Source organism: Monodelphis domestica, chromosome 5, assembly GCF_027887165.1.
Source record: "Monodelphis domestica isolate mMonDom1 chromosome 5, mMonDom1.pri, whole genome shotgun sequence".
Taxonomy (NCBI): domain Eukaryota; kingdom Metazoa; phylum Chordata; class Mammalia; order Didelphimorphia; family Didelphidae; genus Monodelphis; species Monodelphis domestica.
The window spans coordinates 276,424,502-276,452,120 of NC_077231.1; the positions used below are offsets into that span (position 1 = coordinate 276,424,502).

General features: G+C 35.8%; 1 long non-coding RNA gene across 2 annotated transcripts in view; it reads left to right on the top strand.

Annotated features, from left to right (window-relative positions):
• The window catches only part of LOC103103685 (uncharacterized), a 40,413-nt gene extending 13,998 nt beyond the window's left edge, over positions 1 to 26,415 (top strand). Inside the window, exons 2-5 of one of the 2 annotated variants that reach the window (XR_473503.3) lie at positions 12,381 to 12,476; positions 20,984 to 21,146; positions 22,574 to 22,733; positions 26,244 to 26,415. This is a non-coding gene — a long non-coding RNA (uncharacterized LOC103103685). The remainder of the gene's footprint in view (positions 1 to 12,380; positions 12,477 to 20,983; positions 21,147 to 22,573; positions 22,734 to 26,243) is intronic. The other variant, XR_001625227.2, reaches the window with a different exon arrangement.
• The last annotated feature ends 1,204 nt before the right edge of the window (positions 26,416 to 27,619 follow it).

The window sequence follows — 27,619 nt, forward strand, 5'->3', positions numbered from 1 at the left end:
TTGGATTGGTGTTCGTTATTCACACACCTGCTTTGAACATTCCTTACCTCAGTGAAGGGTTTTGAAAGTAATTCACTTCAATTCAATTTAACAAATATTTATTATTAAGGCCAACTATGTACTAGGCAGGCAGCTAGGTGGCACAATGGATAGAATGTTGGACTCAGGGTCAGAAAGATTCCTCTTTCAGAGTTCAAATCCAGCCTCAGACACTTATTGGCTCTGGGACCATGGATGTCATTTTACCCCAGTTGCCTCAGTTTCCTCTTCTCTAAAATGATCTGGAGAAGAAAATGGCAAACCACTCTAGTATCTTTAACAAGAAATTCCAAACGATGTCATAAAGAGTTGGGCACATCTAAGAAATGACTTGCTTAAATGTACGAGGAACCATGCTAGGCAGTGGGAGATACAAAGATAAAAATGAATAGTGACGGACTTCATGGAGCTTATATTTCCTTCGGTAGGATACTAAAGGAAAAATGTATTGATGTTAGTTCTTTAAAAAAGCAAATTAATTCCAGAACCTAGTTACAGATAAAAGATTGTATTTCTTCAATGTTCTAAAATATGGCTATCATACAAAAATCACACTGGGTCATATTTATGGAGTGAAAGTGTGATATAACATAGTTGGGTTTTTTTTTTACTTGATATTTAGTCTACTCTAAAAATGGTGATTTGAACACCAACAGCTCCTTCAAGTCCCTTCTGGGAAGTCCATTCAGTAAATCTTGAGTCCATCTGATGATGAATGAACCACCCAAAGTTTAGAGGTTCCATTTCAACATTTCTGTACATTTTGATACCAATCTGCAAGGCCAAATTTCACATTTCCTTTGGATCAGCAAAAATTATCCTGTCTAATGGAAATTCTGGCATGTGCTATGGCCAGTTGAGCTGGAATTCCATGTGAACTTCTACAAAATGTTGGCACTTTCCCATCCAGCCCTGCAAAAATTCAAGAAATAACAAAGAAGAAAATATCACCTTTGCCTAATGATGGTTTGATGAGTGCTCTTAGGGTTGGTCCAATTGAGGAAGACTTCATGAAAAAACAAGACTGAAATGTCTCTCCTAACCAGAAAATGCTTACAATGGGTTGTTCATTTTCAATCCAAAGTTCGGGCTTAAATAGCCTAAAAAATGTTCCACACTCAGACTTTAGACATAGGCTGAAGCCAAAAGTGTCAGGTGAAAAGTGAGAAAATCAATTCAATTAATGAGCTGGGATCCCTCTCAACCATCCAAAGCTATAAATAGCAATTTTGGTGCCTGAAGCAAACAGCATGAAATAGACCTCCAAATTAGCTTTGTAACATTTAATGTAAAAATAATAGAACTAGAATCTAAGACAAAAGAGGGGGAACTGATTGGCAAGGGGAATTCAGTAACTATCATGATGGAAAGAATGCACGTTAAATTGTAACACCTTCTAAATTTCATTACCCTCTTGCAAAATTCCATTTCCCCTATGACTTAGATAACTTCCAGCCTATTTGTTCCCACTCCCAACCACTTCCCCCACCCCACCACTAAAAAAAACCCAAAACGTGGCTTGGATTAAATGTTGTTTTATTTGTGTTGGTAAACAATCTATCTGACAAAAACAGGATGCTAGATTATGGAAATGTGGTACCATCCTGTTAAGGCATCCAGGTTTGTTCACAGCTTATGGCTCATCCTCTCCTTGGCAGTGGCCATACTCTGCAAGAGTGCTGGAGTAATAACTTGAACCTCCTCCCCTGCTGCCATTTGACTCCAGCTATATGGAATCTCCAAGTTGAAGCACAATCAACTTAGGATGTGTTTTAGTTCATCTGAGTAAAGAAAGACCCCCAAAGATGCAACCAAATCCAGGTTCAGGTCTGCCTGGCTCAAATATGGGTCTTGGCTGCTATTTGTTTTTGGTTATTGGGAGGAAAGGGTAATTGGTGGGATGTAGAAGACCAAGCCACTCCTTTCCACCTTAGAAAGGTCCTAATAAGCCTGTACTATTTATAGCCAGGAAGGAAGAGTGAGTGAGGGGCTACACCAGCACTTTTAACTCTGCAACCAATAAGAGTTCTCTTCGTCACCTCAAAATGGAAAACCCTCAGCAAGGGGTCACATATACAGCTTGAATCAGCCCCTTACCATCTACCCCCTAAAACTTCCATGTGATTGACTGAAATCAGGAACTCTGACCATGCGCCTTGGAAGGAGATCTTATCTCTTTCTTTTTCTCCCTTTTAAAAATAAGCATTTATTAAGTACCTACTATGTGCTGGGCACTGCAGTAAGTCCTGGGGATACAAATACAAATAAAAACAAAGATGGTTTCTACCCTCAAAGAGCTTTCAAATGAGGGAAGAACACACCAAAAGGAAGCTGAATGTTTCTCAAAATTCTTCCATGCATTGAACCTAAATTGGCCTCTCTTCAGCTTCCATTCATTATGTTCAGTTACGTTCACTGGGAACAAACAACATATTTAATCTCTCCTCTGCATAAATCTTTCAAATGTTTGGAGATTGATATTATGCCTTCTACTACCACTTCTCAGTTTTTCTCTTAGCTAAGCATCCTCAGTTCCTTCAACCAGTCAGCATAAGACCCTATCCAGTACAAGGGAAAGATGCCTGGGTTCAAATCCTGACTTATTTTTTATTATTGGTGTGACTTTGGGCAAATTATCTTACCTCTCTCTGTGCCTCAATTTCCGCAATTTTAAAATGAGAAGGTTGGACTGCATGACCCTGAAGTTGTCTTCTAGCTCTAAATGGATCCTATGGTCTTTCCACCATTCTATTTACTCTCTACTGATTAATCTCCACTCAAATTTCAAATTGAGGCAATATGTTTTTATTTTACCAAACAAAATACTTATTATACAATCCTAACAGCAATGAAATGAGTTTCCTGATGCTCTAGTTAAAAACAAAATGCTTTGGGACTTTCCTTTCCATGTTTCCTGCAGTTAGATACTATAAGATTAGAGTGATTCTAAACTTTTACCCTATTTCTTTAAATACTTCTAACATGGAAGTGCACTATCAGTGAAAAGACAATGAAAAAGTAATTATTAAGAACTTCCTATATACAAGGCATTGTGTAAATAAGGAAAGAATGTGCATAGATTACTTTCCACTAATAATTTTTTGGCCCCAAAATCTCGATAAGAAGAAATGAGGAAAAAGGAAATAGAGGTTATTTAAAGTCAGATAAACAATCCATGCCATTTTAACATCCCGTAGTACAACTATTTCATGATGAAGGCTTTCAGAGAACTTTTGAAATCAGAAACACAAGCGGCAACTTTGATGTCATTGATTTATGGTAGGGCAAGTTACGTCCTAGTTTAGAAAGTAAACATACCCTACCATTAAAAGACCCTGTTTGGGGTGAGTGATTGCTGCATTACTAACTGTATTTAGGTTCAGCTTTTCAGGAAGATGGATCCTCAGGGAGAAAAGGAGGCTATTTATTTTATTACATTCAAAGAACTCAAGAACAGTCCACATTGCCTTGTCAGTGGTAATTGATTTGCATTTCTAGTTTTGGGGGAATCCAGTTGCCTTAGAATTAGCAATGAGGATAAAAAGGTGAAGGGAGGAGTGGTGCTTGGGTTTCTGTTTAGCTGTAGTAGGTGGGGCTTTATTTACAACAGAATCAACTAACTCAAAGTCATCAGTAATTATGGCGCCATTAAAAAATAAGGCGCCATTAATACCTAAGAGGAACTTGTATACCTCTACAAAATATCTTATTTCAGAAGTAGGAAAAGCAATGGTGCCAGCTTTATATGGAAGAAGCCATGAATGAGTGATACACACCCTCACAATAATGAGGGGGTGAAGTAATGCAAATACATTATAGGTAAAGAGCATCAGTGAAAAATATCCATGAGAAAGAAAGATTTGCCTGACTCATTTACTCCCCCTCATCAAACCACTGAGTGTAAATCTGTTCATTTAGTCTTATGGTATAATCCAGCTTTATTCAGGCAAGGTATGGTGCCATGACAGAAAGACAAGCAAGGAAGATGGCCTCTCTAGGCTCTGGAGTTAGAGGACCTGGGTTCAAATCCCATCTCTGGTCCTTATTCACCTTAAGACCTTAGAGAAGTCACTTAACAACCCTAAGCCTTAGTTTGCTCATTAATAGAATCAGAGGATAGGTTGCTTAGCCACTGAAATTCCCCTTAAGTTCTAGAGTTTTGTAATCCTAAATAGAAACTTCCATCTTATTCCTGGGTTCCTGGTGAACACCCAAGAATCTATACCTTTTGAATTGAATGTCACTGGAGAAAGGTATCTCATTACAATGAAATGGAATACAACCAATGACTGTTGTCCATTACCAGCCAATTTCGCCATAAGGTTCATCAGGACAAAGACTGAGCCTTAAGTCTCTTTGCATCTTCTTCCTAAGATCCATCAAAATTAAATGTTTACTAAGTGGTTGCTGGATTAATCAATGAATTCATTTGATAAGATATAAAAAGATTTGCTAATAGATACTTTAAAAACTTAAACTCTCCATATTAAAAAAGACCAATATGCCCCTTTTCCAGGGGCAACTGGATGGCTTGGAATCAAAGAGACTCATCTCTCCCTGGGATTAAATCTATCCTCAGACACTTCCTGTCTGTGTGATCCTGGTTAAAGTTAACTTTGCCTCAGTTTCCTCATCTGTAAAATGAGGAAAGAACAAGGAAATGACAAAACACTCCAGTGTCTTTGCCAAGAAAACCCCAAGTGGGGTCATGAGTAGTTGGACATCATTGAATAACAACTGAAAAACACCAACATAATTACATTATTCCTGTACCCGGCTGAAAGTTGATCTTTGTTGCCTACCTTGAGTTAAGATTTAAGCAATATAAAATTATTGACTATAATAATAATGACTTATTGATTAGTCAATAATATAGTACACTATATAATATGATTTTATATGATTTTATAACTAGATAATATATGACATAGTATAAACTATAATATTGATTGACTATAATAATAATAACATTAGTAGTACCCCAGGCACTTTTCTAGCCCAGTATTCCTATTATTCACAGCTTTATGGAATAATGAAAAATCACCAGCTAGAGAACCTGGCTAGGAGTCTCATCTCTGATCCTTAGTTCCTATGTGATATTTGGCAAGTCACTTAATCTCCTGGGGCCTCTGTTTCTTCATCTGTAAAACCAGAGGGGTATGTTGGAAAGATTAGATGGCCTTTGAGGTTCCTTTCATTTCTGGATATATGCTTCTCTTTGCATACTTTATTATTATGTGTTGCCTCTCTTACTGTTCTTCAATTTAGAATCTGTAAAGAAAACCCATTTGTTACATATATGTGAACTGTACACTCCATTTATCTGAGAAAGACTGATTTCAGTATATTAAATGTTAATGAAGTTCCTTCTAAAGGCTTTTAGGTAGTCAGATAAGCTGGTGGGAAAGACACTTATGGACACAAAACACAGTGGCTTTGAAGAGCATGAAAATACAAGAGCAGGGATTAAATAGTTAAGGGAGAAAGGCTTCTGGGTTTCATTTAGGTACATTGAGAAAATGGTCAATTCAAAGAGGAGTTTCAGCCTTAACCAGTGGATACCAAAGAGGAAGCAGATTTTGGGAGAAGCCAGATAGAGTAAGTCCTGAATTGGAAAGATCTTAGCTGGGAAAAACCAATGGAACTAAAAGAATCTAGAGAAAGGGAAATCTTTATATAAAACTTTTTTCTTGAGCTAAATAAAGAAAACTGGATTCTAGTCATTTCACACACACACACACACACACACACACACACACACACAAACACACAGGTATTCCTAACTCATCATGGAGGTAAGGGGCACAGCACCAATCTGGAAAACCCATGTAAAATATTTTGACCCTTCTTAGACCAAAGAAGTCTGACCTTTTTCCTTTTCTTTTATGGAAAATTTACACTACCTTATTATAAAATCAGGGTTAAGTATTTGGTCATAGACTATATAGTTTCTAAATTTTTTCTGTGTCTACTGCTGACTTTCATGTGTCATCTGTGACTTCCACCAAACTCTTCCAAAATTCTCATTTAGTTTCTTATGTTGACACACAATATATTGAAGTTGCAATGGGAAAAGTTGTGATGTAGTAGAGATAGTCATAGTTTCTTTTTTTTTTAAATCCTTACTTTCTATCTTAGAATCAATGCTGTGTCTTGGTTCCAAGGCAGAAAAATGGTAAAGATTAGGCCATGATGGTTAAGTGACTTGCTCAGGGTCACACAACTAGGAAATGTCTGAAGACAGATTTGAACCCAGAAGTTCCTGTCTCTAGACCTGGCTTTCAATCCACTGAGCCACCCAGCTACCCTTTAACCATAGTTTCTTTATGCCATACAAGCGTACTCTGCTTGACATCATTCACTGGTTCTATAAAAGCACAAGGTTAATACACTAGGACATGATGCGACAGGCAGCAAGGGAAGAAGATTATTAATGGACTGCCCATCCAATAATGATACAGAGAGGTTGTAGCTTTGTGGTAGATCTGGTTACAAGGTATTAACAATGGCATTTAAAGGTGATGCCTGCTGGGAAGCTCTTTGTGGCCCATTCCTATAGCAATCTCTTATTTTTTCCAAAGTTTCAATGAAGGTCATATTTTGATATTTTGATATGCAGGTTTTGGGGGGTTGGAATGCAAGACAAGACAGTGTGGTTTTTCCACTGGACTCACTTATTTTCTGTATACAATATGAGGCTTAGGAGAGACTAGAGGAGAAAGGTCTTAAGTTCTTTCTTTCAACTCAGACTCAATTTGTTTTTGAAACCAAATCCAACCAGGTAGTGACTAAACTTTTGGAAGTCTCAGTCAGGTAGGAGTAAGGCACAAGATGGAGCTTGAAACTGAAGGTGAAACCCCTTATCAATATTTGGGTCATATCTGAAGCAAGACTAGCAGAAAAAACATGAAGTCTTCTGTTTGGAAGGCCCCAACTGTTTCATGGTGTTCATGGGACTTAGCCCATTAGACTTTTGGTGCCTCATTGGGATTGGGTTTTATAAAAGATGAAATGAATGAATAGGGAAAAATATGACATTGTGTTAAAGGTTGGGGTATAAGAAGAAAAGACTAAATACTTAGTGAGGGAGTGGGTAATTCAATATGTTCCTTTCATCCCTCCATTAGGATTTCCAATTCCATGCTCCTTGGGTGTGAGCAAGTGTGGGTGGAATAAAGGTATGAAATGTTTGTCCTCAATCCTCATTCCCAGAAGCATTAAGTACCATCCATGCTGCATTTATAAGAATATTAAATTCTATAGTTAAAAAGTACTTACTGAGCAACTATGTTTGTATTGTGCTATTAGTCAATTTTTAATTATAAGTCCTGAGCAGTTTATTAGATGCAGCTTTTGGGGGGTTGGAATGCAAGACAAGACAGTGTGACTTTGCCACTGGACTGACTTATTTTCTGTATATAACCTGAGGCTTAGGAGGGACTAGAGGAGAAAGGTCTTAAGTTTTTTCCTTCAAGTCAGACTCAATTTGTTTTTGAAACCAAATTCAACCATGTAGTGGCTAAACTATTGGGTAGCAACACCTAATTTTACCTCTGACATTTACTAATGGTATGAGCCTGGACAACTTATTTAAACTCTCTGAGTTTCAGGTTCTTTATCTCTAAAATTAAATAATTGTACTGCTATTGTTTATGTAAAATATATCCATTTGTATGTTAGTGCAAATGTAAGAATAAATTAGGATGGCAAAAAAAGCCTCATACCCCAATATAAACAAAAACAAAACAAAAGAAAACAAAAAGAAAGCACTGAATATGGGAAGAACTGAATAGCATCACCAAAAGAAACTAATTTTATTTTAACAAGCAGTAAATGACTCATTTCTGATATAAGAATCATTACTAAATCTATATACAATCAGACTGACAATTTATTGAAATGAAGCTAAAACCTGAAAGCTAGAATTAATAACAAAAATTAGTAATAAATGTGTAAGTCCCATTTTTATTCAAAAAGTTATTAAATTATAAAATTTGTGATTTGGATAGAAGAAAGGATATAGAGATAGAAAACAATCATTTCACATGAAAATTTAATTGATTTTTTAATTTACAGTTGCCAATAATAGAGACCAGGAAAAAGCCTAAAATATGCTTTATTCTGCAAACACTTGATTCATTTACAAAGGGCAGAGATACAGTTATGTATAACATAAACTTATAATATAAACTTGTTTGGAGATTTTCACAAAGAAGAATAATGAAGGATTATGAGACTTGTTGCTTCATAAATCAGAGAAGCAGTGAAGGGTAAAAGAACCATATAAAATCATGAGAATGGCATATGAGGGTAAAAACAGAAGTACTAAATGGAGAAAAATTGGAAAAGATCGGTAATTAAATTTTTTTTCACTACCAAGAACAATAGAATGATCATACTTAATCTAAGACTACCATCTTGGATTACTTAGAGTTAACACTGGCACAATGGAAAATAAAGACTGGGAAAGTAGATCCAGTGGGGTATAGAATTCTAATTTACCCTACAGGGAAGTTGAGAGGGGAAAACCAAAGTGGAAAGAGGGGTGGGGAGCATAAAAACAGAGGTAAAGGGAGTGGGGAGGGAATTTAATAGACCTCAAAGAAAAATAAGAGGGGAATAATAAGAGAGGAGCTGGGAAGGAAAGTCAAATAAAGGTGGGGAATAGGGAAACTGATTAAAAGCATAACACTGATATACAAGGAAATAGTAAACGAGAAAAGGTTAAGACTAGGGGAGGAAATCAAAATGATAGGGAATACACAGGTTATAATCAAATCTCTGAATGTGAATGGGATGAACTCACCCAAAAAAATGGAAGCAGATAGCAGAGTAGATTAGAAACCAAAATCCTATTATATGTTGTCTACAAGAAACACACATGAGGTAGGTAGACACACACAGGGTAAAGGCAAGTGATTAGAGCAAAATCTATTGGGCATCAACTGAGAAAAAGAAGTCAGGATTCACAATCATGATTTCTGACGAAGCCAAAGTAAAAAATATATCTAGTTAAATGAGATAAAGAAGGTAATTGCATCCTGATAAAAGGCAGTATAGACAATGAGGAAATATCAGTACTCAACATGTATGCACCAAAAATTTCTAAAGGATAAACTAGTAGAGCTCAAGGATGAAATAGATAGTAAAACTATACTAGTGGAAAACCTGAACCTTCCTCTCTCAGATCTAGATAAGTCCAACCAAAAAATAATAAGAAAGAGGTAAGAGATGTGAATGAAATCCTAGAAAAATTAGAGTTCATAGACATATGGAGAAAAATAAATGAATTGACCATGTACTAGGGCATAAAAACATTGAAAACAAATACAAAGCAGAAATAATAAATGCAACTTTTTCAGATCATAATGCAAGAAAAATTATAATTAGTAAGGGTACATGCAGAGGCAAATAAAAATTAATTGGAAATTAAATCATATGATTTTCCAAAATTGGTTAGTTAAAGAATTAATCACAAAAACAATTAATAATTTCATTGAAGAGAATGACAATAGAGACATCATATCAAAACATAAGGTATAAAGTCAAAGCAGTAGTCAGGGGAAAATTTATATCCCTGAGTGCATATATCAATAAATCAGATAGGGAAGAGGTCAATGAATTGGGCATATAAATTAAAAAACTAGAAAGAGAACAAATTAAAAATCCCCAGATAAAAACTAAATTGAAAATCCTAAAAATCAAAGGAGAAATTAATAAAATTGAAAGTAAAAGAACTAATGAATGAATAAATAAGCCTGAGAACTGGTACTTTGAAAAAACAAATAAAATAGACAAAGTACTGGTTAACCTAATAAAAAAGGAAATAAGAAAATCAAATTAACAGTAGGAAATATGAAAAGGATGACCTCACCTCTAATGAAGAGGAAATTAAGGTAATTATTAAGAACTATTTTGCCCAATTATATGGCAATAAATACAGCAATCTAGGTGAAATGGTTGAATATTTTGATTAAGTTAGGCAATGAGGAGACCAAACTATCACTCTTTGCAGATGAGATGATGGTCTACTTAAAGAATCCTAGAGAATTAACTAAAAAGTTAGTAGAAATAATCAACAACTTTAGTAAAGTTGTAGGGTGCAAAATAAACCCACATAAGTCATCAGCATTTCTATATATTTACAACACAACCTAGCAGCAAGAATTAGAATGAGAAATGCTGTTTAAAATCATTCTAGACAATATATAGCCCCATTCTTTGTGTAGACAAAAATTGGAAAACGAGGGGGTGTCCTTCCATTGGGGAATGGCTGAACAAATTGTGGTATCTGATGGTGATGGAATACTATTGTGCTAAAAGGAATATTGAACTGGAGGAATTCCATGTGAACTGGAACGACCTCCAGGAACTGATGCTGAGTAAAAGGAACAGAACCAGGAGAACATTGTACAGAGAGACTAATACACTGGGGCACAGTCGAATGTAATGGACTTCTCTACTAGCAGCAATGCAATAATATAGGACAATTCTGAGAAATGAGAAAGAACTGTGGGAATAGAAACACAGAAGAAAGACATTTCCTTGATCACGTGGGTCAATGGGGATATGATTGGGGATGTAGTTTCTAAATGATAACTCTATTGCAAATATTAATAATATGGAAATAGGTCTTGATCAATGATACTTGTAAAACCCAGTTAAATTGCGGATTGGCTATGGGAAGGGGGAGGAAGGAGGGGAGGGAAAGAACATAAATCATGTAACCATGAAAAAATATTCTAAATTAATTAAATAAAAATTGGAAAAAATAAATAAAAGAGTAGGCAAAGAAAAAAAAGAAGATCAAGGGATAGATTCAGAAGGCATATGAAAGAGAAGTATATATATGTGTATATATACATATACATATAATATATATATATATATATAATATGTTATACCAAGGGTATAAGAGGAAAGTCCAATTATTCAGTTTTCAATACCAAAAAAGAAAAGCAATCAAGATAATCTCAACAACTACTAACCTTTATGCTCACTTTCTCATCTATGGAAAAATTATCATAATCACAACTCATGCCTCAAGAACATATAAGCCTGCAATGAGGTCTTTAGTAGGATACAGGGAAATTTTTTTAGTTATATTTCTCAAAGTACATCTTTATCATTATATAATTGACTGAAAGAGGTAGAAAATACTTTACTCCACCATGCTACTTAGATGCGATTGCAAAGACTTTTTCAGTCAAGTAAAATACCATACTAATGTCTATATTCTAACCAAGTGTCTCTCGTCCAGTCATTAAAATTATTTAGGCTTCTTTGAAAGATATACCAACAGAGACAATCTATTTATTGACCATCTGATCATTAATATCAGGTTAGGCATAAAGCAAGATATATGCTCTACAAAAGTGTTTATCTTTAGCATGAAATATATCTCCTCTAGGAAGAGGTATCCTATATGGATGATGAGGTCCTTCAAATGCTTCTGTTTGCTAATGAAATTTTGCTAGGTGCATCAAGCCCAGCTCCACTGCAGAACCTCCTGGAAGAGACCTGTAACCACCAAAAGAGTTTGGACCTGCCAGGCACACAGTAAAAAATAAGTGAATAAAGAATACATATTATTCGTGGCAGCTAGGTGACTTAGTGGATAGAGCACCAAACCTGGGGATGGGAGGTCCTGAGTTCAAATTTGTCCTCAGACACTTCCTAGCTGGGTGACCGGGGAAAATCACTTAATCCCAATTGTCTAGCCCTTACCATTCTTCTGCCTTGAAATGGATATATGTATCTAAGACAGAAGGTAAGAGTTTAAAAAAAGAATGCCTATTATTTATATTATGCCATGCTGTTAGATGGACAGCTTGAAGGGACATATCAATTAGTGTGTGAATACAAACACACACACATAATCATCGAAGAGGCAATATGATAGAGTAGAAAGAGTGCTAGAATTGGAATCTGGAAGACCCGAGTTCAAATCCTGCCTTGACCACTTATTAGCTTTGTGATCATTGATAAATTCCTTAATTTCTTTAATACTCACTTTGTCATTGATAAAATGAAGGAACTGGGTCTATTGACTTCTATGTTTTCCTTCAACTAAATTTATGATGTGTGTGACCATGTGGCCAATATCAGTGTTCTACTCTTCACACCCTTATGATATCATGTAGAAAGTATAGAGACGCCTACCATGCTGGATATGACACAGATGAGTTCCAATGACTGAGAAGATATGGATAAGCAGTGATCTACATTGTTCAAGAGAATATAGTGTTGATGAGATCACAGGTCCATTTGAGTCTCTGAGTATGGAACTACAAGCATATATAATTATATTATATATAATATAATTTCTCTTATTCTGGCAGTGCAAGGAAAAACTCACCAATCCAAATACTGAGTAGAAAATTCATCGTCTCATCTGGATAACTGAAGAGATGAGCTGATTGTTCTGCTAATCACAAGTAAGTCCACCCAACTAGGAGTCCTAGTTGCTTTGATTCTGGGTCTCAAACTTACACTCCCAAACCTAGACTTTCAACCAGAATTTCTTCCTTTGCTTTGGGAGTTGTACTATTTGTATACTGGCTTTTGTTATATCTTCAAATATACACACTCATTCATGCATGCGCACACGCACAACACACACACACACACACACACACACTTAATCTACCACTATGTCATCTTGCCAAATGTTCCCTTCTACAAAATCACAGTCAAAGCTTCTTCCCACTCACACAATGAAAGTAAAAAAAAAAATGTGGATTTCTTATAGTTTTGGATTGCTGCAGGTATCTTTCTTTCCCTTATGACAATGACATAAGTGATCTCTCTAAATAACTCATTGCATCCCAGGGTTGCCATAACTACCGCAGGCCATTGGGCACATCCACGAATTCATCTGTATAATGTGGGCACCAGGCAACATTACCTTGTTGAATAATTCAATTAAATCTGATAATGAGTGCACATTGACATAGTTAAACACTCAGGTGAATAAAAGATTCACTTTGAAGAACACAAATTTCTGGAGTCATCTGTGTGTGTTAACAAGTGATGCTTCTCACTACTGCCTTCTAGGGAAGGAGATGCTCAAGAGAAAGAAAGCAGCAAGTTAAGTTTCAAATGCCTTTTACAGTGTGCATGAAGAAAATGTAGAGAGAGCTTTTGGTTTCAAGCTAGTTGAAAGAGTTGGGAAAACTAATTTAGGAATCACTGTGGTACTCAAGAACTTAACATAGAATACATTGTATTGCTGTACATCTTGCTATTTTTTTTAAAAAATGTATATCCCATTTTATTGAAAGTTCTTGGAGATCAGGACCTATGTTTTAAGCCTGTGTAGTCTTATTACCCCACACATTGTACAAAAATATGTATTTTTTCCCTTTGATCCAACCTGTGATTCCATTGGGGTAGAGTTCCTAGAGTAGAACTTTATCAATACATATACATGTTTTATATAATGTTGTTTATAATTGAAAATATTTTTTGTTAATTATATCTTGACAGAGAGAGCATGGTGATGGGGATAGAGAATTGGAAACAGAATTGGAAAGATCTAAGTTCGAATCCAACAGTCACTGGGAAACTGAGGGAAAACCACTTAGCATTGCAGCATCTTAGGCAGTTCTCTAAGACTAAGCAGCTGCCCATTCATATTGGTAGAGCCAATTCCTATACTGGGAGTTCCAATATATTTCCACATTGGGGGTTCCCTATATCAATGAAATCATAAGTCCAGTCCAAAAGTACCTTAATAGTTAACAATTTATAATGACCTGAGATAAAATAAGGCACTGAGAGGGAGTAATATTAATTCATCATTAGTGGAGATTTAAGGACCAATTAAGTGCCAGTCAGTTGTCTCAAAAATGTCTTGCATCTGTTTCCTCTTCCTATTTATTCTACTATTGGTTTAGTTTTGTCTTTCTTCAACTTCCACCGAGATGATAAGATGAAAACAATAGACAAGAAAAATCTCTAAAACCATGTGCCCATGTCCTAGCTCTGCCTTCTCTGTACAGGTTGGACTATGCTCAAACACCTTGAGGTTCTACCCATTTCCTATGGGACACAACAAAAACATTCATGCCTGGCATCTAAGACCTGTCACAATCTGGCTATAATCTACTTTTTAATCCTTAGTTGATAATTTAATAAATCATGCTCTATATGTACTCTAGGTTTTTGGCCATTTTATAAACTGGTTAGCCATTCTTCTAGTGTTCAAATTCCTCCTGTCTCTATATGTTCATGAAGGCCATTTCTTATGTCTAATATGCCCTCTTCTTTCTCTGGGTCTTTCATGACACAGTTCAGGTGCCCCTTTCCTCTCTAAAGTCATTATAACTTCCATTTTAAAAGCTTCTTTCTCTCCAATTTCATATTGTATTTTATCTTCTTTCCCCTTTTCATGTTCTATTAGTCAACTAACCAATAAGCATTTGTTTTAGACCTACTATGTTCCAGAAACTACACTAGTCTTTGGAAATACAAGGATGTAAATAAAATAGTTCCTGCCTTCCAGATGCTGGTGTTAAACTTTGTATCTTACTTAAATATGTGTGTACAGGTTATATTCCCCTATTTAGTTACAAGACCCTTTAGGCTTGTTTTTTAACTTTTAATTTATATATTTAAGTATTATTTATTTATTAATCATTAATAATATTTATTTTAATTTTTTCCCTTTTTTTGTATCTCTTGTGCCCTAAAATAGTGACTAGCCCAAAGTAGGCACTTTATCAATGCTAGTTGATTGACTGACTAGAGTAAACAGAAATTGTAAATAATGCACTATTTAGAAATGAAAAGCAGTTGAGTGTTACTTCTAAATTGGACATAACAGATGAGCCAGATAGAATTCTGTTTTATTTAGAACTAAAAGAGTCAGGAAGTCAGATCTGGAAGGGTCTTATGAAACCATCCAGTCAAATCCCACAGTTTTATAGATGAGGAAACTAAAGCCCAAGGAATTTAAGATTTGTCCAAAGTCACACAGCCAACTGGGGACAGATCCAGGATTAAATTAAGTTCTCTTGCCCTTTACTCCAGAGATCTTTTGATGAGCCATCATTATAAGAAACACTCAGAGGCATAGGAGTTACAGTTGGAAGGGACCTTAGAGGTCATCCAGACCAAACCCCTCATTTTACAGAGGAGGAGACGAAGAAGTTAATGGCTTTCCCAAAATCATACAGGGAGTCATTAGCAGAGACAAGACTCATTCCCAGGACCTCTGATTAAAAAGCCAGTTCCCATTCCACTCTACCACCTAGGTTCTCATGCTTTCCAAGTTGAAACTTCTATGAAGCATCCTGAAATGAACAAGAAGTAGACATCCTTATGAATTAAGATTTTTCATATCTCTGCTTTCTGAATCCCTTTTTTTTAGTCCAGAGGTTCCTTCAAAGTGAATATTAATTCTACTCTTTATATACATCCCTCAAGTGCCCAGTAAATTCTGTAGATGCTGTATACATTCTTGTTTATTTTTCCTTTGTCCAGTAAAATGAAATTCTCTAAAGCCTCAGCCCCAAGCAATTCAGACCATTTATAATCTTCTTTTGAGATGCAGATCTATAAAAGTGGCTCAAGGAATGTTTCTTTAGAATTGAGATCACATGGCGACTTAAATGACCAACCTGTAAAACTCTGAAATTGGTTGATGCAACCTGGGGGATTTACATGTCATAACTAGTGATGTTCTTTGTGATTTTTAGCCCATTGTTTAACTTCCTCTGTCTTATCATTACAGTATTAAAGAATCTCAGAGCTCAAAGTACCTTTGTGGTTGCCTTGTCCAAGCCATAACTGAATAAACATACCCAAAAATCGTTATCCAATCTTGGATGGAAGGCCTCCAGGGAAGAGAAATCCACTTGCTCCCAAAGCACTCCATTTTGGATTCCCTATTATTAGGAATCTGAGACAACAGGGTTGTGAAGCGAATGTCTGAGACCAGATTTGAAATCAGAAAGATGAGTCTTTCTGACTTCAGGCCCAGCATTCTATCCAATGTGCCACCTAGGTGCCCCTTCAATTATATTCCTCTGGCTTAACATCACAGTATTACAAAAACTCTGAATTGGAAGGAACCTTAGAGGCTGTTTTGTCCAAGCCATATTGAATAAATGCACCTCTAGAATATACCCAATAATGGTTATCTAGTCTTTGCTTTAAGACCTCAGAGAAGGGGAAAGTTCTTGTCCCATAATATCCCATTCTACTTATAAAAAGGTCCTATCATCAGAAAGCTTTTTTTTTTCTGACACTTCCATCCATTATCTACTTCTTCCTTCTAGAGTACAAGCAGACTAGTCCCTTCACTTGAAAGCAGTATGAAATACTTGAAAATAGCTATCATGTCCCCTTATGTCTCCTTAGTCTTGGTGGTCTATTAAAGACTTCTAAAAGTGTCTCAGCAATCACAATTGCACCTTTTTTCAGTAATTAACTGAGCCTGGTGACTTGAACTCATCAAGTGATGTTCTCTCATTATCCCTCTTCTTCTACAAGTATCAACTCTCCATTAGCCCTATTCCAGGATGTTTTTAATACAAAGTTCATTCTCCTTTGCAGAGACAGTAGGAACAAGAGAAAAGTAGAGTTTTGTCTTCTCCCTAAGGTCCATATTTGTCATCCAATCCACTTTGTTCAATGGTGATCATTCTTTGAGCTTCCATTTCCCCACATAGCTTAAAAAAGAAACTTTTCTGTCACCATTAGCTTCCCTTGCCATTCTCATACTATTCTGACTATTAGTCTTCATGGCTCAGTTCCTAGAGGATGATTATCCACTTTCATATTCATCCTCCATCACCCAAAATGATTTCCATATTCTGTGCATGTCCCACCCTGAAACCTATAATGTCCTGCTGATCCCAAGCCTTCCTCAAATTCTACCAAAACAATCTTCTTTATATGTACTATGCCAACACTTATACCCCTTGCCTGCATCTCCATCAGCTGCAGAACTCTAAATCACTCAATACCGATGGTCCTGGCCTGGACTAGCTTTGACCAAGCCACTCAGGGCAAAAGCCCAATACTTGCTTTCTGATTTCTATGGCCTCCTACACTTTCACCAGTACCAGTTACACCTAGAATAGGACTTACCTCTACTTCCCATATACAAGTGCCTTTTCCCATGTAAGTAAGTACCCCTATGCTTTGATAGGAATCCCATTCTACATGATGTGTAGTGAGCCTCCAAGGACCTCACAGAGTGCAAAATTATCACCTGACAAGTTCTTGGATCTCAAGAGAGGATCTTGAAGAGTCTAACTATATGCTTCCCTCAACAGACCTCTCTCTAACCACTGCCACTGAGTTACTGCTAGACTACTCAATTCCTAGCATCTATCTTCCATCCTCATTTCACATGATTCAAGCATTTTCTCCCTGATTATAACTGACTTTTTCCCTTCCACCTACAAAAATGCCCTAATTTCCCCTCATTAAATATCCCTCACTTGACCTTACCATTCTCATTAGTAGTTCCCTATAGCTTTCTTCTTTGCACTTAAACTTTTTAAGAAAGACATCTACATTCAATGCTTACATTTCCTTCTCAGTAGCTTTTAAATCCTTTAAAATATGGCTTTTGACCTCATTTATCTACATCTGCCTTTTCCATGGTTACCAATGATCTTTTAATTGCCAAATCTAATGATCTTTTCTTAAAATTCATCTTTCTTTACATGAATTTAGCATCTGACATTATGAAATACCTCCTCTGAGACACTCTTTCCTATCTGGGTTTTCATGGCACCATCTTGGTTCTCCTCCTATGTCTCTAGCCACTCCTTGTCAGTCTACTTTTCTTGTTCTTCATCCATGTCATTCCCATTTACTGTGAGTGTCTCTCAAGGCTCCTTTCTCTTTTCACTCTATACCACCTCACTTAGTGATCTCATCAACCTCCCATGGATTCAATTATCATCTCTATGCAGATTACTCCCAGATGATAACCTGACCTTGTATCTCTCCTGGATTACAGTCTTGCAAAATTTATGCTGGAAAATTGACTTTGGTACACCTCAAACTCAATTTCACAACATATCCAAAAAAAAAAAAACCCTCTAACTTTCCCAAAAAATCTTCTCTTTATTTGAACTCCCCAATTATTATTGAAGGCACCACTATTATCCCATTTACCCAGGTTGACAGCTTTGCCTCCTCATTCTCAATCATTATACATATACAATAAGTTGCCAAAACTTTTCATTTCTGTTTTCACAATATGTCTCATACGAGCACTCATTACTTCACTCACATAGCCACTGAGTCTTCTAATTTGTCTTCCTGTCTCCAATATCTCTCCACTTCAATCTATCCTTAAACCACCTGGCAAATGTGATTTTTCTAAAGGATTAGTTTGAACGTGTCACCTTTTTACTCAGTAAATTCTGGTAATACCCTATTATCAGTAGGATCAAATATAAAGTTCTCTGATGAGTATTTTAAAGTTACTTTATAACTCAATCTTTTCCCACATTAAACTTTAGTGTCATCCACATATTCTATAATCCAGAAACATTGGCCTACTTATTGTCCCCTGACACATGATGGTCATTTCCTATTTCTTTGCCTTTGTGCATATTGTCTCCTATACTTAGAATACCTTCCCTTCTTATTCTTACTTCTTAGTTTCTCCATCTTCCTTCCAGACTACTCAAATGAAATACCCTTCTGTAGAAATCCTTTCCTGGGCCTCCCAGCTAGTAGTGTTTCCCCTCTCAGATTACCTGTAGACATTTGTATTTACCACATTGTTGACATGTCATCTCTTCCAAGAAAATGCGAAAAGAAAATTCCTTTCTATGGATGCCCCTCCCCAACTCACCCCATGCATGCATATGTATTTATATGGATATATAATGGATATATGCAGTGTGTGTGAATGAAAATGAATGCTCCTTGAGTTTAGGAATTATCTTGCTGTAGCATTTGCTTCTCTAGAGCATAATACTATTTGTGGCACATAATTCATAATAAATATTCTCTCATTCCTTCTGTGGTCAAAGCAGCTCATTCCTTGGTGGTCAGATCTCTAAAGAGGACCATATCTGAATATAAACAGTCCATACATACAGTGTCTAGCAATGGAACCATACTTCAAGTTTCTTCAGGATGATAGGTTCATCTCTCCCACAAAGCTTGCTACTCCTCCATTGACATTACTTTGAGTCTCTGGAACTGCCTCTATGACACTAAGAAGCTTCAGAATAGAGGGTAACCTCTAGGAGCCCTTCTAATGTTAAATCTGGGGTCCTAGGAGCCAAAGATGCCATGATTTTAGTAGAGGGTTATATAAATATAAAACTCTAATATTAAATGTGCATGCTTAGCATTTTACACCGGCCAGCCCCAGGGGACTAAGATGTTAATGTTTCAAGAAGAACAGGAATCAATTGACAGGCATAGTCCATGGGCACCAAGTTCAAAGTCTGGCCAAAAATACTGTGTCAGAGGCTAAATTCCCCAGCACTTCCCATACATACCACAGAACAGCATGCCCAAGGGCCTCCCTCACTGACTCACTACATTTTCTTGGTTAACTTGACCATGTTCACAGTGGGAAGGAAAGGAAGAAAAGTTTCTGAGAAATTCTGCTGATGAAATTCATCAGCTCTACTTTTCTTCTTTCTAGACTCCAAATTTAAGGGATTTTTTAAAAAAATGGCTATATACTGAAACCTAAAGAAACAAAACATGAAGAAAGAGTTTTGGAATAAAGTAATAATAAATAGTCTTCTATCTACATCTCAGATCCAGGGCTTTAGATTCCCAAACCCAGGATTTCGAGCGAGAAAGAACTTTAATAAACATCTACACCAATACCTTCATTTTATAGATGAGAAAACTGAGGTCCAGAGAAGTAAAATAATTTCCTCCCACCAAGGTCACAGATGTAATAAGTATAATAGCACCAAGACTAGAACTCTCCTTTAGACTCCTGACTTGTTTTTTGTTTTTTTCCACAGGTCCCAATTAATATAAATAACAAAGCCCCTGAGGTGGTGGCATTCATATTATTCAAGTTCATATTATTTGAAGCTATAATTGTATGAAATATAGTCCTTGGTTCTAGCTCAATAAAAATATGTAGCCTGAATCTGAATATTAAAAGTACTTCAGAGGCTTTGCTATTCATACTAACCAGGACCTAGTTGTTCACCAAACTGGCTAGTGGGAAAATCAAAATAGAGTTTGGGTGCCATATTAAATGTCTATATATATATGTGTGTGTGTGTGTGTGTGTGTGTGTGTGTGTGTATGTACATATACACACATATACATATATATGATATGTATATATATAAACACATACACATATGTGTGTGTACTCACATACACATCTAAAGTCAAAATGGTGTTTGGGGGGTGATATTCAATGTACAAAGAAAGAATTTTTTAAACTCAAACATTTATTAAAGACCTACTACCCAGACCTTCTTCCAGAAATTCAGTCTATAAGGATGCTACATTCTACAGAAATAAATGTAACACAATGACAGTGTAGTGGAGAACAGGCCAATACCTTCAAAATTGGGAAAGAGAGAGATCATTTCAAATGGAGTGATTATGGAAGACTTTTTGGATGTGATATCTGAGCCCTGAAGGATATCCTTGAAGGATAGGGCAGAGTGTGGATTGAGGGGAATGAACTATTCTCTAAAGTCCCTTCTAGTTCTAAATCTATTTTCCTATGATCCTATGCCCTGGATTTGAATCCCAGTGCTGCTACTTAGTCCTTGAGTATTTCATCTTTCAAGGTCTCAATCTTCTCCTCCATGAAATGAAGACATAGGTCTATTATTGGAAACTAGGACCATCGAGGGTCTCTGACTCCAATTCTGGGATCATATAACTTACTGAGGAGACTCTTCTGAATGAACCTTTCCCCGACTTTCCTTTTAATCCATGACTTTCTTTCTTTCTTTCTTTCTTTTGACAACAGTTCAATCAGCGAAGGTAACTCAAAACAGGAATTTAACACTATTAAATCCACCTATAAGTTGAATGTAGAATCATACCACTGCTCAGAATTTGAAGAAAAAAACAGAATAGGCTAATGGGACTAAGTTATCTTCTTTCAAGTTCCAATCACATGTCAAGTGCAAGTGAGTACACATTTAAGACCCAAACTAAACTGTAAGATAAAGAGTGATGGATGAGGCAAATGTTTCACTGAAAAGAACCACATGTTGGAGCTCATTAATGTGAGTCAGCGAAATACTTAACGCTCTTGTGTTTGTTTTATGAAATACTAGCAAAGGATGCACCATCAGGAACACAACATGTAGCCTCTAACATCTGGGGATTCATCCCTAAGCTGGATTCAATGTGACTCAGCTTCTCATTAGTCTTAGATCCAGATTTGGCCTCCATGTTTTAAGAGGTAGGTGGAGAACCTGGAAAGGGTCCAGAGTAGATTCACCAGGGATAAAAGGGTAAAATGAGAGGACCTTTTAAAAAGGCTGAAGGAATTGTGTTCTTTAGTCTAAAAGGACAGCTGAATATGTTGATTTGTTAAGCTCCATTGCACTTCTTTGTTACAAGGGATGGTTGTATTAGGGAGATGTTGGGAAGTGACAGTGATGTAAAAGAAAGGAATAACAGTAAAAAAAATGAAAACTAAACCAAGTCCAAAAAGACAGAAATTTCTGCTAGGAAAAAAAGAAAAAGATAACACAAAAGATAATAGAATCTCACTTAATTTGGAGTCCATAAATTTGGTTTTATAATATTTTGATAACTTTTTCAATATAACTATTTTCCTTGGCAATCTTGTGTAGCTTTTTTATGCATTAAAATATTTTGAGGAGTCCATAGCATTTACCAGACTGACAAAGGGATTCGTGACCCAAAAAAATTTAAGAGCCCCAGCTTGAACCAGAAGGGACTGTAGATTCCATCCAATCCAATACTCTTATTTCATAGGTAAAGAAATTAAGGCCCAGAAAGATTAAGTCACTTGGTATCATTGAATCATAGTATTTGAGAGATGGAAGGGATTTCAGTGACCATTTCGTGCAAATCATTCACAAAAGAAATCCCCTCTCTAATATATGCACAAGTGGTCATCTGGCCTTCTCTTAAAGATCTCTAAGGAAGAGACACTTGTCACCTCTCTAGGTAGCCTATTCCAATTTCATGTACCTCTAATTTCAAGGAAAGTTTTTCCTTGATCTTTCTCTTTATAATTTCCATTCAAGATTCTTGCTTCTTCCCTATGGAGAAAATAAGTAAAACTAGTCCCTTGCAACTCCCACTTGAAAGCATTTCCAATATTTGAAAACAGTTATGTATCTATGAATCATCATTTTTTCCACTAGACCCATTCCATTCTCCATGACCTGTCAAAAGCCACTACTAGTACCTCAACTATCATAATTATCTATGCATTCAGTACCTTAAGATGCTACTTAGTTAGACTTGATTCTGTCCTCTGCTCCAAACAAAATGTCTAGTCCCTTCTCCACATGACAGCCCTTCAGATAGTTGAAAAAGTTATCATGTATATAAATCAAGTCTTCCCTTTTTGTAGGGTATTCCCATTCTTCCAACTGCTTCTCATAGTGATGGTATGGACCTACAGACCTTCAGCATCCTGGATACCCTCTTCACCAGATTATTAATGTCTTCCTTAAACTGTTGTAGTCAGAGCAGAGCATAGAACTTCAGATGAAGTGTGGATATGGCACAGGGTAATAATCACCTCTCTATTCTTAGAAGTTTTTCCCTTTATAATGTGGCTCAAGATCACCTTGACTTTTTTGGCTGGTATATCCTATTAATGACTGGTATTGAGATTGAAGTCCACTGAAAATTCTTTATCTTTTTCCCTCCCATCTTAAACTTGTAAAGTGGATTGTTTATACTCGATGCAAGACTGAATGAACATTTATCCCTATTGAATTTCATTTTGTGAAAATAATTCCAGTACTTAACACCATGTTAGTGGAGAACATGGAGAGAGATATGTTAGGTAATAATACAATCATATGAATTTGGAATAGATTTCATTCAAAGAATATTTATTAATGGTTCAAAATGGCAGATGGTTGCCAGTGGAGCATCCTCAGGATCCATGCTTGATTTTGTACTGTTAAATATTTTGATTCATGGCTTGGATAAAGATAAAGATTGTATGTTCATAAATTTGCAGACAAGAAGAAGCTGGGAGGGGAAACTAATACGGTGGATTAAATAATCAGAATCCAAAAGAATCCTGAGAGGCCAGAACAGATGTGTCAAACTCTCAGTCATTTGGCTGCTAAGCCACTCTTTTGAAGGGGGCCAAGTTAGACTAAAATCAAATTGGGAAACATTTAACAAGATAAACAAAAATGAAATCCAACATAGTTGTAAATGCTTAATAAATATCTATTGATTGATCTAGCCCAGTAGTGTTGAACTCAGTTAGAAATGGATCTCTGAAATAAGAAGGGAATGAGAGGGGGGGTAGAGAGGGAAATAAAATAAAGGTGGAAATTAGGGGGACTAATTAAAAACAAAACAGCAATATAGAAGGAAATAATGAAAGAAGAAAGGGCAGGAATAGGAGTGGAAATCAAAATGCTGGGAAATACACAGCTGGTAAACATAACTCTGAATATGAATTAAATGAACTCACCCATAAAACGCAAGTGAATAGCAGAGTGTATTAGAAACCAAAACCCTAACATATGCTGTCTACAAGAAACACACATGAGGAAGGTAGACACACATAGAGTAAAAGTAAGAGAATGGAGCCAAAACTATTGGGCATCAACTGAGAAAAAGAAGGCAGGCATCTCAATCATGATATTGGACAAAGCCAAAGTAAGAATAAATGTAGTCAAAAGAGATAGGGAAGGTAATTACATCCTGATAAAAGGCGTATAGACAATGAGGAAATATCAGCACTCAACATGTATGCACCAAATGGCATAGCATCCAAATTTCTAAAGGATAAACTAGTGGAGCAAGGATGCAATAGATAGAAAAACTGTACTAGTGGGATACCTGAAACTTCCTCTATCAGAACTAGATAAATCAAACCAAAAAATAAATAAGAAAGAGGTAAGAGAAGTGAATTAAATCTTAGAAAAATTAGAGTTAGTAGATATGTATAGAAAAATAAATAGGGACAAAAAGGAATACACCTTCTTTTCAGCAGCACAGGATATATTCACAAAGATTGACCATGTACTGGGGCACAAAAATATTGCAAACTAGTGCAAAAGAGCAGAAATAATAAATGCAACCTTATCAGATCACAATGCAATGAAAATAATAATTAGTAAAGTTACATGGAGAGGAAAATCAAAAGTTAAATGGAAATTAAACAATATAATTCTCCAAAATCAGTTAAAGAACCAATCATAGAAACAATTAATAATTTCACTGAAGAAAATGAGAATGATGAGACATCCTTTCAAAATCTATGGGAAGCAGCCAAAGCAGTACTCAGGGGGATATTTATATCCTTGAATTCCTATATTAACAAATTAGGGAGGGCAGAGGTCAATGAATTGGGCATGCAAATTAAAAAACTAGAAAGTGAACAAATTAAAAATCCTCAGATGAAAACTAAATTAGAGATTTTAAAAATCAAAAGAGAAATTAATAAAATTGAAAGCCAAAGAACTATTGATTTAATAAATAAGATGAAAAGCTGGTACTTTGAGAAAACAAATAAAATATACAAAGTACTGGTCAATCTAATTTAAAAAAGGAAAGAGGAAAACCAAGTTGACAGTATCCAAGGTGAAAAAGGGAGACCTTACCTCTAATGAAGAGGAAATTAAGGCAATCATTTAAAACTATTATGCCCAATTATTATGCAATAAATATTACAATATAGGTGATATGGATGACTATTTACAAAAATATAAATTGCCCAGATTAACAGAGGAAGAAATAGAATATCTAAACAACCCCATATCAGAAAAAGAAATTGAACAAGCGATCAAAGAACTCCCTAAGAAAAAATCCCCAGGACGAGATGGATTCACAAATGAATTCTATCAAACATTCAAAGAACAACTAATCCCAATATTATACAAACTATTTGACAGAATAAACAAAGGAGGAGTTCTACCAAATTCCTTTTACAACATTAATATGGTACTGATTCCAAAGACAGGGAGGTCACAAACAGAGAAAGAAAACTACAGACCAATCTTCCTAATGAACATAGATGCAAAAATCTTAAATAGAATACTAGCAAAAAGACTCCAGCAAGTGATCACAAGGACTATTCATTATTACCAGGTAGGATTTATACCAGGAATGCAAGGATGGTTCAATATTGGGAAAACTATCCACATAATTGTCCATATTAACAAGCAAACTGACAAAAATTGCATCATTATTTCAATAGATGCAGAAAAAGCCTTTGACAAAATACAATGCTCATTCCTATTGAAAACACTAGAAAGCATAGGAATAGAAGGGTCTTTCCTAAAAATAACAAACAGTATATATCTATATCTATATCTATATCTATATCTATATCTATACCTATATCTATATCTATATCTATATCAGCAAACATCATCTGCAATGGGGATATACTAGAAGCCTTCCCAATAAGATCAGGAGTGAAACAAGGATGCCCATTATCACCTCTATTATTTAACATTGTACTAGAAACACTAGCAGTAGCAATTAGAGAAGGAAAAGAAATTGATGGTATTAAAATTGGCAATGAGGATATCAAGCAATCACTCTTTGCAGATGATATAATGGTCTACTTAAAGAATCCTAGAGAATCAACTAAAAAGCTAGTCAAAATAATTGACATCTTTAACAAAGTTGCAGGATACAAAATAAACCCACATAAGTCATCAGCATTTTTATATATTTCCAACACATCTCAGCAGCAAGAACTAGAAAGAGAAATTCCATTTAAAATCACCCTAGACAATAGACAATAGACACCTAGACTCCTGGAAAATAGCAGAAAATGACAAATCCGGAATTTGAGCCCATGTTATGTGACTCTAAACTCAATCTCTTTCAGCACTACTGTTAAGTACCTTCAATTATGATATAAAACAGTTGACATGTGGCTTGATTGAATTGTCCCATACCATAGGACAAATGATGTCCTTGTAATTCCAACTAAGCTGGGAACCTTTGTCTCTTTCAATGAGAATGCAAGGTAATCTTAGGGCCACAGACATGGTAATCCATTAAACCAAGTCCTATTTTGTTCTCTTCCCTCTCAGCCAGTGATTCTTCATGCAAGGCTCTGCAAACAGCATTGGAAGAGAGAGTATGTCAGTTTTCCACCAGCAACTTCCACCAAGGCACAAGCACACAAGTTTAAAGAGACCTTTTCATCATCCTTGAAAGAGACAATAAGAGCCTTGTACAACATGATTATTAGCTTATGGTCCAGATGTTCATCCTGTCTCTCAAAACTATGTTGATAAAAGGGCTCCACTATTATGGGTTGCTTTAAGGTCTTCCAGCTGTTTCATCTCTCTAGAGAAGGCAAAGTCAGAAAAAATAGAATGACTTGTCACATTATATATGATTGATAGATAGATAGATAGATAGATAGATAGATAGACAGATAGATAGATAGATAGACAGAGACAGAGAAACAGAGAGAAAGGTAGAGAGATTAGATTGATAGACAGATAGACAGATAGATAGATAGATAGACAGATAGACAGAGACAGAGAAAGAGAGAGAAAGGTAGAGAGATAGATTAGATTGATAGACAGACAGACAGACAGATAGATAGATAGATAGATAGATAGATAGATAGATAGATAGATAGATAGATGGATAGATAGATAGATAGATGGGTAGATGAATGGATGGATGAATGGATGAATAGACAGATGGAAAAATGGATAGATACATAGATACATACATAGATATATAGATACATAGAGAGAGAAAGAGATAGATGAATTATTGAGAGATAATGATACATGAAAGATTGTAAAGAGATAGATGATAGATCAAAAAATAGATAGTAGGTAGATAAATAGATAGAATGAACACTTATTAAGCCCTTAATATGTGTCAGGTACTAAACTAAGCACTAAGAAAACAAGAAGATTCCTATCCTCAAGGAGCTTACGCTCTAGTGACGGAAGACAACAACTAAAGGAGTGCTACAAGGGGTAAGGTAAGGAAGGCAGCTGGGGTAGGGATAGAGAAGCTAGAAGAGGAGACAATTTGAGGGAAGCATGTGAGAGGCAAGAAAAAAAATTCTTCATGTAGAGATTAAATTTTTCCAGAAAGAATTCATAGGTCTTTGAATCTTGAGAAAATCATAAGGAACTCATAAGCTCCTATCTATCTGAGCTTGTATAAACAGAAGCCTGAACAGAGGCAGGGACCTAGATTATATGGTCCTGTGCAGCTCTATACTCAATGGGGCCTATGGACAGAGCTGGAAAACTCCTAGAGAAAGAGATCTTGGTTCAAAAAAAGGTATCCAGTTTTGCATGTTTGTCTTATTTATCTAGTTCAACAACTGGACCCAAGCCATATTACCATTAACAACTAACAAAACCTTTTTTTTTTAAATAATATTTTATTTGATCATATCCAAGCATTATTCATTAAAGACAAAGATCATTTT